Source organism: Xenopus laevis, chromosome 1L (genome assembly GCF_017654675.1).
Source record: "Xenopus laevis strain J_2021 chromosome 1L, Xenopus_laevis_v10.1, whole genome shotgun sequence".
Classification (NCBI taxonomy): domain Eukaryota; kingdom Metazoa; phylum Chordata; class Amphibia; order Anura; family Pipidae; genus Xenopus; species Xenopus laevis.
The window spans coordinates 153,372,680-153,389,408 of NC_054371.1; the positions used below are offsets into that span (position 1 = coordinate 153,372,680).

The 16,729-nt window shown below is 36.4% G+C and overlaps 1 pseudogene; it reads right to left on the minus strand.

Moving 5' to 3' along the window:
• Positions 1-1,812: 1,812 nt before the first annotated feature.
• LOC121400918 lies at positions 1,813-9,354 on the minus strand (annotated as a pseudogene).
• Between the last annotated feature and the right edge of the window lie 7,375 nt (positions 9,355-16,729).

Consider the following 16,729-nt stretch of genomic DNA (forward strand, 5'->3'; position numbering starts at 1 on the left):
TTTAACCTTTAAATAACATTGGAATCTAGCAACATTTTTACCAGCAAGATGGCAACCCTATGCACCTTAATTTATATTGCTGATTGCAATTAAAAATAAGTAAATGTAAAATTGATTGAAGGGGGCACTTTTGCAATGTACATTCATTATTTATTTTTAATTCCAGGATAATAAGGGATACTTGTACTGTTAATATGAATTAATTTTGTTACAACAGCACCACCTGCTGGTCAGTTTCCCACCAGTCTGACCACCAAGTAGTCAAGGAAGTTGTCAGGAGAAAGAAAGAGGCTGCTCTGATGTTTTTCAAATCAATTTGAAAAATCTGGATTATTTGATTATAATGGAGTCTATGGGAGACAGCTTTTCTGTAATTCAGAGCTTTTTGGATATCAGATTTCCAGATAACGGATAACATACCTATAACTGTGCAAGTGCACATACTTTCAAAAACAGTGGTTTTGAGCAATAAAAAATTAACAAGCCACAAGCGGTGAAATCAGTCCCTTGGCCAAGAGGGATTTATCCCAAGAAATGCTACAATGCCATTTTCATCATAATATTGCGACTAAAAACCATGTTTTTGAAAGTAACTGCACTAAATTGCAGGGGGCCAGGAAGTTCAGTCACTCTGTTGTGTATGTTTGTAGCTAATTTGCACAGATAAGTTGAACTTTTGAACTATTGCAATTGTACATTTTACTAAGCCGTGGAATGCTCCCATAACCACTTAATTTGTTAATTAATGACTTGGGGGGATGATCTCATAAGAAATATATTGGAGGTTACTGATGGCACAGAACTGAGGAATCCGCTTTCCACCAGGCTAAAATACTTGCAGGGGGGTCTGGACGTACTGGCAATCTGGGTTCTAAGTGGCCGATGAGGTTCAGTGATGATAAATGTAAGGTTAGCATTTGGGATGTAAGAATTTGCAGCCACTTATACCAATTGATGGGATTAAAGGGCATGTAAAGGCAAAAAAATAACATCCATTTTTTACTTTCTTTAATGAAAAAGAGACCTATCTCCAATATAATTTTATTACAAAATGTGTACAATTTTTATAAGAAACCTGACTGTATGCAGTGAAATTCTCCCTTCATTTACTGCTGATAGGATAGGTTATAGTCTGCCTAACTGTTCTACAGGGAAACAATACTTATGAACACCAGCCATGCAGAACTCAAGCAGCTTTGTTTGTTTCCCGGTAGAGAAGTCGGCGACTTGTAGAGATGTTGTATTGGATGCCTATTTTTTTACAACCAACTCCACTACAGCAAACAAAGATCATGGAGCCAGATTTAAACAGATAAACTGGGCTGCAGCCACTGGTTCTGATGAAGAAAGTTTGTATTAAACAATACAAAACTATATAATCCACATATTACATGACCAGTGCAGTCTGCATATTCTGATAATTAATCAGTCTTTGTATCGGCTTCTGGCAGATATTATTTGACTTGTGCTTTGGGATCCCTAAGCAGCCCTAACCTCACTAAGCACGTGCACAGTCTTTGGCTAACAGTTTCAAGTGGTGAGTCCATGTGGCCAATGAAAGCATAGATCCTTTGTGATTAGACTTGCAGTAAGTTCATAAGCATTTTATATAATAGAGCATTTCTAGATTTATTCTATTTTAGTTTATTCATATTAAAGCATTTTTATGTATTTAGAGTACAACCCTAGAACTATATACTGCATATACTATAATAATTTGCATGATTCCCAGAGTTTATTACTGTAGTACAATCCCTAGAACTGATATACTGTATACTATAATTTTGCTGATTCCAAGGGTGTAATCTATAGCTAGTTTCTATCCTTGTGCAAGTGGATCTTTGAGATGTTTGTTGATTTCTGATAATAAAGTGGCATCTTAAGTGTCCAGTTTCTAGTTCTATAATAAAAGATTTCTGCTTGCTTTCTGGCAGCAAGTGAGCTTGCAACTTCTACGTATGTTCATATTGGTGGCAGCTCTGCTTTTCTTCAGCAGGTTTAAGAATTGAGAGCTGGTTCTTTTTTCAGTATCTAGGTTTTCTCTAGGTTTACTAAATCCTACAGAGGTAATACATAACATTTCATAAATTATCTAGGCATGTATTAATCTTAAATTCTAACAAGGGGATAATCAGAGACATATTTAATCTTTGACTATGCCTCTTTTGAAAATATTTATTTGTATACATCAGGCATGTCCAAAGTGTGGCGGGGGCCAATTGGCGGCCTTTTTCAAATTTACACCGGCCTCAGCCTCCATCTTGAAATTAATAATAATGAAGCCCCAGCACAGTGTGATCAGAAATCCCATAGCAGTAATATTAAGGCACATTAGTGAAACGATATGCCACTGCTACCTATGTGCTGAAGGTGTTAGCAATAGACACGTATGGCACATAGTGATAACCACTCTCACATACTTCTTTAGGGCTGAAGGTGTCATAGACGTACTGACGTACCAGTACAGTAAACTAAAGAAGTATGGATCACTATGTTCCAGTGTGTCTATTGCTAACACTTCAGCACACAGACAGCAGTATAGACCAAGTGGCAGATTATTTCAATAATATGCCAAATATTACTGCTACGATTACTCGATTCCTGTAATTTAATGTTAATGGTTCAAGGAATGTCAGGCTGAATGGTCGGCCCCCACACATTTTCACCTCACCAAATCTGGCCCTTGTTGCAAAAAGTTTGGGCACCCCTGGTATACATCTATATACATTTATTTATTTGAACTCTATCTTTTCATTCTCTTTATTTAACTTTACATTTACATATAAAATCCCAATCAAAATCATCAAAATAATTCATAAGGAAATGGACAAACTCCTTACCATTCTTTGACTCAGCTTCATTGTTTCTGAGGAAGAAAGCTCTAATTTCCTCTCTCACCTCAGCTTCATTTTGTATGTTATTTACAAAAGGATGGTTTTTTAGGAGATGTTTTGCCTTTGGTCTGCCTGTTTGGTTCTTGGTCAGACAGTCTTTAACAAATGCGTAGAATTCCGTAGTCCTAGAAAAAATAATTGAAACTTAGGAAAGATGTAAGATGTAATGTGTATATGTGTGTATATATATATATATATATATATGTAATATATATATATATATATATATATATATATATATATATATAATATATAAATGTGTATATATAAATATAAAAAAAATATATTTGCTAAGGCATGCATAGCCAACGCAGGGACCCGAAACATCACGTTGGCTATGCATGCCTTACCAAATATATATTTTTTTCACTATCGTAAATAACCCTGTGTTGCTGGTTCTTTCTGAAGCTATACCTAATCTTAACCATGCAACTGGGTGATGTTCAGAAGTGGAGTGCCACCCATTCTAAAAACTGTATATATTTATATATATATATGTATATATATATATATATGTGTATATATATATATATATATATAATATATATATATATATATATATATAAATATAAAATGTTGATATATAAATATAAAAAAATATATATTTGCTAAGGCATGCATAGCCAACGGCAGGGACCGAACGTCACGTTGGCTATGCATGCCTTACCAAATATATATTTTTTTCACTATCGTAAATAACCCTGTGTTGCTGGTTCTTTCTGAAGCTATACCTAATCTTAACCATGCCAACTGGGTGATGTTCAGAAGTGGAGTGCCAACCGGCATTCTAAAAAACTGTATATATTTATATATAATATTATAATATATATATGTATATATATATATATATATATATATATATATATATATATTATATATATATACACACATACACTTAAACATAGTTCTATTAATGTATTTGTTGTATTTATCTATATTAATCTATTTATTCTATATTTAGCCATAACTTTAAGTGGCAGATTATCAAGGGTCGAATTTCGAAGTAAATGGTGTTTTTTTAAATCCCATAACTTCGTAATTCAAATAAAAAAAAAAACAAACCGAAATTTAGGCTGTATTCGATTAGTTCGATTTGAAGTAAGATCTTATTCGATCAATTCCATTCAAAGTATTTAAAAAAAAAACATTGATTTTTCAAAGTCCAAAATACGTTCTATGAGGTCCCGCGTAGGCAGGTTTTTTGATGACGAATGGTCAAAGTTTTTAGGGACGGTACATGATAAATTTCGATATTAGAATTTTCCATTTTTTACCAAATTCGATTCGAATTTGGACTATTACCTAGTCGAAGTACACAAAAATAGCTCAAATTCGAATTCCCAATTGTTTCCATAAACAGAAGCAAGTTGATTTCTTAAAATTTTCAGTTAGCAATTAAATAAATATGGCCCATGGCTTTTTCTCAATGGTATAATATTCTTGCTAGCTACCCTGACTTCTATTATAGGTTCTGAATCACTGGGGACCTAACACAGATTGTGCCTTAACATAAGTCCAATAAAGTGTTAAACAGAAAAACATTTGGTAACCACTTACCATTTATATGATATAATCAGCTCTGGAGGGTCATTACGAACGTTGGCAATTCCAATTGTTTTAGGTGGTAAATATGATCGTGCTAATGAGTAAAAATAAAAATGCTTTAGAAACCACTCATTGATGTTTGTGTACATTCTGAGATAATGTTGGTTTCCCTGCTGGTTGCAAAACACAAATCCCAGCATCCTCTCTGCCTACCATAAAATCTGTTTTTTGCGCTATTATGAGGGCACATAGGATGTGTATTCCAAGGGGCAGCAGAACAAAAACACTGTTTAAAAATAGTCAAATGCCATATACTACTATACTAATATTAACCATCTGACTGTTCATTTTGAATACCTTTAAATGACCAGTAACTTTAAAAAATTCGTTAGTATAAATAGAACAAAAAAACACCAATTTAAACGTTAAAAAGTCTTTATTAAGAAATAACTTACCAAAACTCTGCTTGTTCTCCTCTTCAGAAAGCGATTGGGCGACGATCCTTCGTGCAGGCCCTCAATATCTCCTCCTTGGCTATCTCCTATAAGGAAGGCCGGGAGGAAAAATTGAGCGCCACACGATGGATCGTCCAATCGCTTTCTGAAGAGGAGCGCAAGCGTGGATTCGGTAAGTTATTTCTTAATAAAGAAATTTAAAGTTTCATTTGTCTTGGTGTTTTTTCTAATAACAACAATTGTGTTTTTTAAAATTTTTTTGATGTTACTGGTCCTTTAAAGAATAGCTATGATCAAAAGCAGAAGCTGTGATTATCAGATGCATTACTACTATACAGCACTTATAGCATAGGTTCTGGAACATGTATAATTGATATAAATCCTGATGCAATAACCACAGCATTTCAAGATATGAAGAGATGTGTTTGTGATGTGTTTAAAACGTGAAACTACAGGTATAGGATCCCTTATCCGGAAACCCGATATCCAGAAAGCTCCAAATTACGGAATGGCTGTCTCCCATAGACTCCAATTAATCCAAATAATCCAAATTTTTAAAATTGATTTCCTTTTTTTTCTGTAATAATAAAACAGTAGCTTGTACTTGATCCAAACTAAGATATAATTAATCCTTATTGGAAGCAAAACCAGCCTATTGGGTTTATTTAATGTTTAAATGAATTTCTAGTAGACTTAAGGCATGAAGACCCAAATTACAGAAAGATCCACTATCCGGAAAACCCCAGGTCCCGAGCATTCTGGATAACAGGTCCCATACCGGTAGTACAGCACAATATAGACACAGAAACAAAGACTTATACTCACGGATTGCTCTCTTTACCATCTCTAAGGCTGTGATGCCTAATGACCATATGTCACACTGAAAGTGATAGACAAAAAGAAAATGATTAGTGAGTGCAGCCCATAAAAAGCATCATGTCACTTTGTAGTGAATTAAACCCTGAAGTCTTACCTTAAAATCATACGGTCCACCAGTCCACACCTCAGGTGCCGCGAAATGTGGTGTCCCTTGCAGTTCTTTGCAAGTTTTGCGCCGTTTTAGTTTTTTAGCGATGCTGAAGTCAACTGAAAGTCATCAAAATTTATTGCATTAATAACATGTTTGTTTTTAAATTGGTGCAAATCTACAAGTGTCAAAAAGAAATTTGAACATGACAATAAACATTATACAAATACAAATACTCTGGATATATATATCTAGTCATGTGTTCTAGGGCATAACACATGTAACTGTCACTACATTTATCATTTTTGAAGGTATCATACACAACATTGCCTTGAGCATCGAGTTGTTATATTGCCCTACACATGAGCCCACTGTAAAATAATGTTCCATATGTTAGAAAATGTATGGGGGAAACTGGTTACACAAAATAAATTTTTAAGGCCTTTTGCAGCCTACCATGCTCAAAAAAGGAAAAGACGCCAGCGTTTTTGGAACTTAGAAGTTTTTTGTAACATTATCAAGGCTCATTATCCAAAACCATGTTTGATAACTTTTCTGGGAAAAAAGACCCAGTGTTCCCATGTTTGTTAATTTATTATGCTATTAATATTGGTGTCAGTAATAATTCATCCTGGTCAGTTAGATAACCTATTCACAGCACAATAATCTTTTTTACTTACTTAAACGCACTTCGGCGTCCTCCGTAAGCGCGATGTTGAGCGGTTTTACATTCCGATGAATAATTCTCTTCTTATGGAGGTAGGTCAGGCCCTGGAAAATAAAAGTTGAAAACGTTAAAGCAAAAGCTAAAAGAGCAAGACGTTGTGTTTTTATATGACCTCAATATAAACCTGTGTAAAACATGCTTGAACAAGATGAGCCTGGCATACCTTTAAGGCTTCCCGACAGATGTAGGAGATCCATGTCTTGGGAAGTGATCTGCCTGGTAACAAATCTAAAAGTTCGGCTACTGTGCCGCCTCCGCAAAATTCCATTGCAATCTGTAGAATTAAGAAATAGTTACAGCATTGTTACTATATGTTCCCTATAAATATTTAGAGCTCAACTGAACTTGACTTGACTTTTTTTAGCTGACTAGAGAACAATAACAAGGTAAGAGCAGTCAACCTCATTGTGCCCTAGGTAATTGTACAAGAAATATAGTCTTACCCATACAGGCCTCTCTATGGAGTCAGGCGGCTGGAATGCGCCAAAGAATGACACGATGTTGCTGTGCCGTGAGACCTTTTCAAGGATTTTAATCTCATTGGAGATTCTCTCTTTGTGATCCTATGGAAACAGAAATAGCAGTGAGTACAGTTCTGTTTTTATATTTAAAGGAAAGTTATGAATTCATTGAAAAAAAATCATTACCTGGTTTTGGATATAAATGACTTTCACAGCCACTTCTTCAAGGGTTTTAAGATGGTGACCCTGTAAAAGCAAGAGGTTTTTTTTTATATTTTATATTTCACTATTTACATTTTATTAAATTCCTTATGCTATCTAATCATTGGGAGGGGTCCAAAAACTCTTGTTTTGTGCAGCTCTTCAATTCATCTTCCAGTCTGTTATTCCAACCACTGCCTGGTTGCCAGGGTAAATTGGACCCAAGCAACAAGATAAGAGTTTACATTCTAAACTGAAGAGCTGTATTATTAAACTATTAACAATAACAATGAATTAAATAGGTAATGATATTAAATATGTCAAAATGTATTAAAAATAAAGCTGGATCTAGACTGTCACTGTCTACATTCTGCTAAAATGTAATGGTAAAGTATCTCTGAACTAGAATCGTGGTCGTTTACCTTGTACACCTGGCCAAAGGAACCCTGGCCAAGGGTTTCTCCCAGTTCTAATATTCCACTGGGATCCTACAAATAGAAAAATAAAGTATTAGTAAAAGCAAAGAAAGAACAGAGTAACCAAACAATGAAAAATAATATGAAATAATAAGACAAAGTAACATTCATTCACACAGAGTCATAAAGGGTGGAGCTTTTGGAGAATGAAGGCTGCAGGAATATTAGGTTCAGTATTGGGAAGGAAACAAGTCAAAGACTATGGGGGTTATTTTCTAAACTCTGAATGCAAAAATCATGAAAAATTTGTGATTTTTTTATAGAAAATTGGACTTTTAAAAAATCACACATTTTTCAGAATTGATTAAACCCCGAGGATGGAAAAGTTAGAATCAGAAAATCCGGCATCTCAGATGCTGGATTTTGTGCCATACCCCGAAGTTTTTAGAGGTTTCGGGCAAAAAACATAAGAAATCAGAGTTTTCAGGTGAAATATCCGAAAAAATCATGAAAACTGGATGAATTATCCAAAAAACTTTGTGAAAATTGGATGAAAAATCCGAAAAAATCATGAAAATCGGATAAAAAATCTGAAAAAATTGTTAAAATCTGATTAAAAAAAAAACGCAAATTTCACAGCTTTTTTCCCCCAAACAAAATTTTCAGGAAAGTGTATTAATAAATAAGCCAAAAACCCATGCGGATTTGGTCTGAGTTTTTTTTCAGAAAATATTGAGATAAATTCTGACTTTGATAAATAACCCCCTATAAGTCTTTAATTCCTAATTGTTACCCGTCCTTAGGACTCATTATGTGTTAAGTTGAAGAATTTTGTATGGTAAATTAACACTGAAATGTCACACATACTAAAAAAGAAAAGATAATGTAAAGTAAAGCTTTATTTGCTTACTCTGAACTCTGAAGTTGATGGTGATTGTGTCTGTTGGGGAGAAAAACATAGAATAATATTAAAAATCACAAGCTAAGTCTGCTGCCCACGACATAATAACACTTAATTAAAAGGCAAATGTTGCATTTTATAATGTACAGTAGTTTAGGGATTTCCCTCATTCAGCCAGTTGTTTATATTATTAATTATAATTGCCCTCTAATTGAACACATTTAAAGGCCTTAGCAGGGCATATCCATCCCCAATATTCTTTCCCATTTGTTAAGCATTTTATATCTTAACTCCCTACCATTCCACCCAAAACACCCGTTATTTCCAGTAGACTTACATTACTGCGCAAAGGCAGACAGGAACGGAACAGATTTCTGAACATTTTCTACTTTAATAAATAGATGGATGGTCAGTATAAGATCTAGAGAGAAAAACACAAAATAAGATCAATTTTTAGCTGGTTCAGCCAACACAAGAAACCACAGTTTTATGTTGGTTTGCCTCCCTGAATTTGCTGCTGTGCTTACCTGTCCTGTTCAAGATGGAAATGAGAGTGTGTCTGCTGTGTACATTATAGTATCACGGTTTAATCTGTTGACATTACATCTCCATGGTAACGTTTTCCTTCTCATTGTGACATCATCGATAAAAAGCAACAACAATGGCTCTCCATGGTAACGGCTTTGTTCTGGAACATTCCTCACTATGACATCATCAGGGAAGACCAAATGAACAAATATGGTCATTTTACATCCCATAATAATCATTTTACATCCCATAATAATCATTTTACATCTCATAATAATCATTTTACATTTTACATCCCATAATAATCATTTTACATCCCACAATAATCATTTTACATCCCATAATAATGATTTAACATACAGAAATGTACTTGTATTGGCTTAATTAAATTAACATGAGTGCAATGAAATTGTCTGTGAAAAATTATTTTGCCCTTTAGAGTTTGCTATTGTGTTTTATTATTTGCGCTATGTATTATACTTTATTTCAGGTTATGTTTTATGTTGTGTTATGTTTGAGATTGTTAATGTTTTGCATTATGTGTTTTATATTTTGTTCTATGTTTTATTTCGGTTTGCTTTATATTTTCTGCATTGCATTATTGTTTCTGCTTTAATTTATGTTATGCATTATGGTTTATTCTATGCTTTTTATGTTTTTTGTGGTGTTTTGGTTTGTATTATGTTTAATTTTATTTTTTATTTTTTATACTTTTTTTAAAATTCACATTCACTTTTTTCTTTAATTCATCCAGACTATTAGAGGGTTTCTAAAATATTCTTTAGTTCATTTGCTTAACATTTTCTTTTTAAATGGAAAAACCACAATATCGTTTATTGTCAAATGTCCCCTTTAGAGGCAGATTTTATCCGTGTCCTTTTCTCAATTTTAAACATTTGTGTGTATTTATTTGAACCTTAAAAACTCAAAAACAAGTGAAAATTTAAAAAAAAGTTATGAAATCACATTCTACCCCTTCTCTTCAATATATATGCCATATTTCAAATTCATTGGGACAATAGCTCGGCATTTTTAACTACAACTCCCATTGAGTCCTACATGAGTGTTACAGAATTTAAATGCTGAATTTTTCATTCTTATTTTTTGAGATTTTGCACTTAACACAGATGAAGCCAGCGGGGGCTGTGTGTCTGTATGTAATCAAGTTAAATGCATTAAGCGCAGAAATACACGCTGCCCCGACATTTAGAAAAGAAAGGAGCTTAAATGAAGATAGGTGGCGCCTGAACTAGATTCTATGACTGCTGCCGAAATCTACCGGGACATAAACTGGGTGGGTCCTGCTCCGGTACAGCGGCTAAGACCAATGTATTAATTTGGGGGGAGCAAACTGCCAAACAGCCAAATCATTACTGTATCTGCATTGGGATCTTGATTGTAGGCTTCAGTAATATGCATTGCATTTCCTCAACAGACTTGGCTGAGTACCCCCCCAAAAAAACAAACGCATTTCATTTATGTTTGAGTCTGTAAAAGCCATTGGCACCATCCTACATACAGCAGCGGAATTATTTATTTATTTATTTTTACTTTTCGTTGACTATTTAAATCTCTCTTAAGTGAAAGTTTTGAGCAGGTCTGTTAAATAATTTGCTTCAGAGCCTCATGGTTGACTATGGTGTGGAGGGTCATGGGTTCAAAACTGATTTAACTTGGTTGGTTTTACTTTTCCTATAATTCATAATCAATTGGTAATTTAATGTAATAGAACTTACATAAAAATGATTTTACCTTTGGTAGCTTGTGAGTAAGATACTAGGTCTTATTATGGGAGGCTTTGTTTTCTTGGTGAGTACCACCCCCAATAAAACACTGCATGCACTTATGTTAGTTTGAGGAAAAAAAACCTTGGCAGCTTCCTAAATACAGCAGTGGAGTTTTTTTTTTTTAACTTTTTGAAAAAATAGGCCATAAGTGGCCTTAAGTGAAAGTTTTGGGCAACATATTCATTTTATTCTCTACTTTATTCTCCATTTTTGAATTTTTCCTATAATTCATAACAAAGTGGCAATTTTTAATGCAATATGCAATAAAACATATATAACAATTTTAAAGTGCAATTCTTTTTCTTTTGATAGCTTGTGGGTAAGGTACCGGGCTTTAGAATGGAAGTGTCACGGCCGGCACCCGATACCAGAACAAATGCCAAGTACCCTGGTCTCGGCTCGGCTTCACCAGTAGTGTGACCACCGTTGGGCTTCGGGAGGAGCCCTCAGCTTACTTGGGTGCCACCTGGACTTAACGAGGGGTGCAAGGCGAGATGTTCTGGCTGGCAAAGGGGCACGGCTGTTAGCAGAGTCTTTTTGGGCCGAAGGTCACGGTACAAAGGATTAGGCAGAATCGTAGTCAGGCAGGCTGGGTCGAGGCAGGCAGATAGCAAGGATCGTCAAACAGGCAAAAGGGTCAAAACCGGGTGATCAATCGAGGGGTTAAACAGAAGCGTAGTCGTAAGCAGGCAGGGTCTGGATCCAGAAATCAGAATAGTCAAAATAGCCAGGCAGGGGTCAAAACAGGAATCAATTAGGTTCAGAAGGAAGCAGACAAATAGCACAAGGCTCAGGAGCACAGGAATAAAATCCTATCACGGGCAATGATTACAGAAAAACTGCCCCTTTAAATACATTTAAACTTCGCGCCATTGCGTGCTGACGTAATCACGCCAGCGCGCATGCGCCTATAAATTACAGGTGTGCGCGCCGCGTGCACACTAGGAAGCCGGCAGACAGAAGGAAGAGGAGCGGCGTGGCGGGCGTCCCCGCCGCACCACTAGACTGCCAGGGCAAGGTATTTTTATTACAGGAAGGCTTTGCGTGCAAACATGCTTGACCCTCTATTTATGAAACCTTTTCTATTGCTTATTTGAAGATGCTACTTAATTATAGTATGACACATAAACTCAATCATTTGATTTAACTGTGTGTCAATAATACTGTTATACAGTAGCCACAGTATTCTACAGTTAACCAGCACATGTGGTGCACTGCCCTTCTGTTCAATAAAAGTCACAGGGAATGTGTTACAAAAGTAACACGCGTCGGATCGGAAGAAGCCGCACTGTGGAGTTCAGCCCTAATAAATGGGTTTACTTGCTGCAGCAAATTGTGTCCATTTATAAGATTAAGAAAATTGATAATGGGCATTGCATTAACAGAACAGATGGTTGAGTTTCTAACTTACAAAAATGCACTTGGTGCATTAAAAAAAAAAATAACATAAATACAATATGTCTCCTCATGAGGTAGATTTTCGCCGAGGGTGCCAAGAGGCCAGTGTTGTCTGGCGCCCCCTCCCTCCTTTAGGATTGCGCACATGCAATTATCGATCCAGAATCAGGCAAAACTACTGGTGTGGCTAGGTCACATGCCACCCCTTTAGGGTTGCCACCTTTTCTGGAAAAATTACCGGCTTTCATATATTTTTATGGTTTTAACCTTTAAATAACATTGGAATCGAGCAACATTTTTACCAGCAAGATGGCAACCCTATGCACCTTAATTTATATTGCTGATTGCAATTAAAAATAAGTAAATGTAAAATTGATTGAAGGGGGCACTTTTGAAATGTACATTCATTATTTATTTTTAATTCCAGGATATTAAGGGATACTTGTACTGTTAATATGAATTAATTTTGTTACAACAGCACCACCTTCTGGTCAGTTTCCCACCAGTCTGACCACCAAGTAGTCAAGGAAGTTGTCAGGAGAAATAAAGAGGCTGCTCTGATGTTTTTCAAATCAATTTGATTATAATGGAGATTATTTGATTATAATGGAGTCTATGGGAGACAGCTTTTCTGTAATTCAGAGCTTTTTGGATATCAGATTTCCAGATAACGGATAACATACCTATAACTGTGCAAGTGCACATACTTTCAAAAACAGTGGTTTTGAGCAATAAAAAATTAACAAGCCACAAGCGGTGAAATCAGTCCCTTGGCCAAGAGGGATTTATCCCAAGAAATGCTACAATGCCATTATCATCATAATATTGCCACTAAAAACCATGTTTTTGAAAGTAACTGCACTAAATTGCAGGGGGCCAGGAAGTTCAGTCACTCTGTTGTGTATGTTTGTAGCTAATTTGCACAGATAAATTGAACTTTTGAACTATTGCAATTGTACATTTTACTAAGCCGTGGAATGCTCCCATAACCACTTAATTTGTTAATTAATGACTTGGGGGGATGATCTTATAAGAAATATATTGGAGGTTACTGATGGCACAGAACTGAGGAATCCGCTTTCCACCAGGCTAAAATACTTGCAGGGGGATCTGGACGTACTGGCAATCTGGGGTCTAAGTGGCCGATGAGGTTCAGTGATGATAAATGTAAGGTTAGCATTTGGGATGTAAGAATATGCAGCCACTTATACCAATTGATGGGATTAAAGGGCATGTAAAGGCAAAAAAATAACATCCATTTTTTACTTCCTTTAATGAAAAAGAGACCTATCTCCAATATAATTTTATTACAAAATGTGTACAATTTTTATAAGAAACCTGACTGTATGCAGTGAAATTCTCCCTTCATTTACTGCTGTGGATAGGAATTGTTAGACGGTGCCTAACTGTTCTGCAGGGAAACAATCATACTTATGAACACCAGCCATGCAGAACTCAAGCAGCTTTGTTTGTTTCCCGGTAGAGAAGTCGGCGACTTGTAGAGATTTGTATTGGATTTTATTTTTGCCCTCACATCCCCTTTACTGTTTCCAACTCCAGCTACAGGGACAAAGATCATGGAGCCAGATTTAAACAGATAAACTGGGCTGCAGCCACTGGTTCTGCAAAGATGAAGAAAGTTTGTATTAAACAATACAAAAACTATATAATCCACATATTACATGACCAGTGCAGTCTGCATATTCTGATAATTAATCAGTCTTGTTGTATCGGCTTCTGGCAGATATTATTTGACTTGTGCTTTGGCGATCCCTAAGCAGCCCTAACCACACTAAGCATGTGCACAGTCTTGGTCTTGCAAATATGTCTAACAAAGTTATAAGATGGTGAGTGCCTGTGGCCAACTTTGAAAGCATAGATCATTTGTTTGATTAGGCTTCTGGTGCAGTAAGTTCATGTTTATGTTTAGTATACAAAATACAGCATTTCTAGCCTTATTCTATTTTAGACTTTACTTCCCCTTTAAAGCATTTTTATGTAATTAGAGTCAACACACTTTACTAGATTCCTATAGCAAATGTGTTTATAATTATATCATATATATTCAGCATAAAATCCAAAGGCATTACTGTAGTACAATCCCTAGAACTGATATACTGCATATACTATAATAATTTGCTGATTCCAAGGGTTTAATGTATATGCAGGTATAGGATCTATTATGCAGAGACCTGGGTGTGTGGATTTTGTGGGTATTGGTTTGTTGTAGGGGGTGTTGTGCTAGTCTAACCTGTGTGCAAGGTAAGGAAAAGATTGAGCTAGTGACCCCTGATAACCAAGTGCAGGTACAAGGGCCACTATTTGACATATTGGTGGCAGCAGTGGGATGGTGTAATGCAGGCTTAACTCCTGAAAAACTATGGGCATTTTAGGTGTCCCTTCGTAGGTATGTACGGATGGATTACAAGTGGCAGCTGATCCTGCAATAGCAACAGGGAGAGAGAGAGAGAGAGAGAGAGAGAGATGCAGAAGCTCCAGTACATCAAGCAGAGAGAGAGAAGCAGCAAAAATGCAACATCTACTAGAGTGCCATGTATTCCTTTTAGTGGTGCTTTGAAAGAGCTTACAGACAGCATCACCTACCCCATGAGCAATGGGCAAAATACACTAGATGCTTTTGTGGACTTACCACCAGAGTTTGAAGGAGACGTTGATGCCATTAACATGCTCTAATCAAAAAGTACTATCCACCAACACCACCTGTAAAGCCTGTGCTAATCCTTGTGATTCTAAGCCATTATATGTAGTCTACATTTATGGGGGATAAAGTGACTCAGGGATTAGGGGTCTAATTTTTCTCTTGCACATCCAGACATGATAAACATTGCTGAGTTTTCTTGGATTGGGGTGCGGGGAGAGTCTAAGGCAAGTGGGGGTAACCAGTGAAATGTCTGTAAATGTATTGTTGGGGAATGATTTGGGTTACATGTTAATTGCTTTTGTGCCTGGTCTCAGTAGCTCTGGCTGTATTGAATTGTGGCCATCCACCTCAACAGATAAAATGCTGCAAAGTAACTAGGGGAGCCAGGAGTCAGTGTCAAACAGAACCAGCGGTGTCCAAAAGCGAGCATTAGAGTGGAGATGGGGAGAAGCATTTTTTTCCTACAAGTCTGCATTGTGCAGCTATATAGTGTACCTGCAATAAGGGATTTCCAGCAGGGAACCCTTGTACTGTACCCAAACTGCCTGAGGTCTTGAGTGAAGGTCAGCAGATAAGCCGGGCTCAGAGATCAGTGCAGTGGTGTGGGGTACAGGTGCTGAGTAGGGTCCTAATAGACAGTGCAACTCAGACTGGAGTGAGCAAGGAAGCTGTGGGCCAGGTATAGCTCCAGTACCACAACCAGTACTGATGGGGAGTGTCAGGGGATCAGTATTAAAAAAGGATTACTGACAGCAGCAGACATTGTCCCCAAGACAGACAGGAATTAAGCAGTTTGCCTAGGAGTCCAGGATATTAGGGAAGAGCCCAGTGGCTTATGTCGGCCTAGGACTGAGCAGGTCATTGGAGACCAGGGAGGTATAAAGTTATTGGAAGGGTTCTTGGTTTCTAAGTCTAGACTCAGGGAATGGGAGACAACAGGCAGGAGAACCACACGTGGAACAAGGTGGAAAGGGAATAACATTAAATATATTAATAAAATACCTGCTAGCAAACAAATTCAAACATGACTAGGTTCGGATCTTGGTTTATCAGATGAAAATACCTGGGCTGGGGCAGGTCACACAGAATTAATTTTAAGTGTCAATAGAAGTAGTGGGAAAAAATATAACCAACGAATATAATGTAATTTCTCTACTATGTTCCCATAAGGCATAAGATCATTAAATGTTAGGTCCAGTCCATACTCACATTAGGTTATTAAAACTGAGGGGAGTTCAGTTATCTGATGCCCCTGAAATCAGTGATAAATATCAGCTCTTCTGACCATCAATTCGGATTTCCTTTGGAGGACCTAATTCGTTGGAGAGTTCATCCCGTTTGTGTCTCCTGACCTTCAGGACCAGGAAATTCTCTCTAGACGAGTCTATAGGTTTTCTATATGTTTCCCTTTTATTTTCAAAACTGTTTGTAATTGTATATTTTAATGCATGTTCTTTTTGTAACATCTTTTTGTGTATATATGCACTGTTATATCTTTTAGAATAACAAATATGAAAAGGAATATGTTTTCTCCTTGATGCTCTGAAAGAACCCCATCCTGAACGTGTGTAACCATGTTACTTAACCCTCTGCATGCTGAATGGAAACGCTGGTCTGTTTGTATGCTAGTTCACTCTTTGGTGGGGCCGATAAAGACTTTTTAAATTGGAGTACGGAGCTGGTGTCCATCTTTCTTTCTTTGTGAAATACTGTGCTGTTCTGTATAACATAGTATGTTTGATTTACTGACTTTACAAAACCAGCTCTAATCTCAAAAAGTGAAAAGC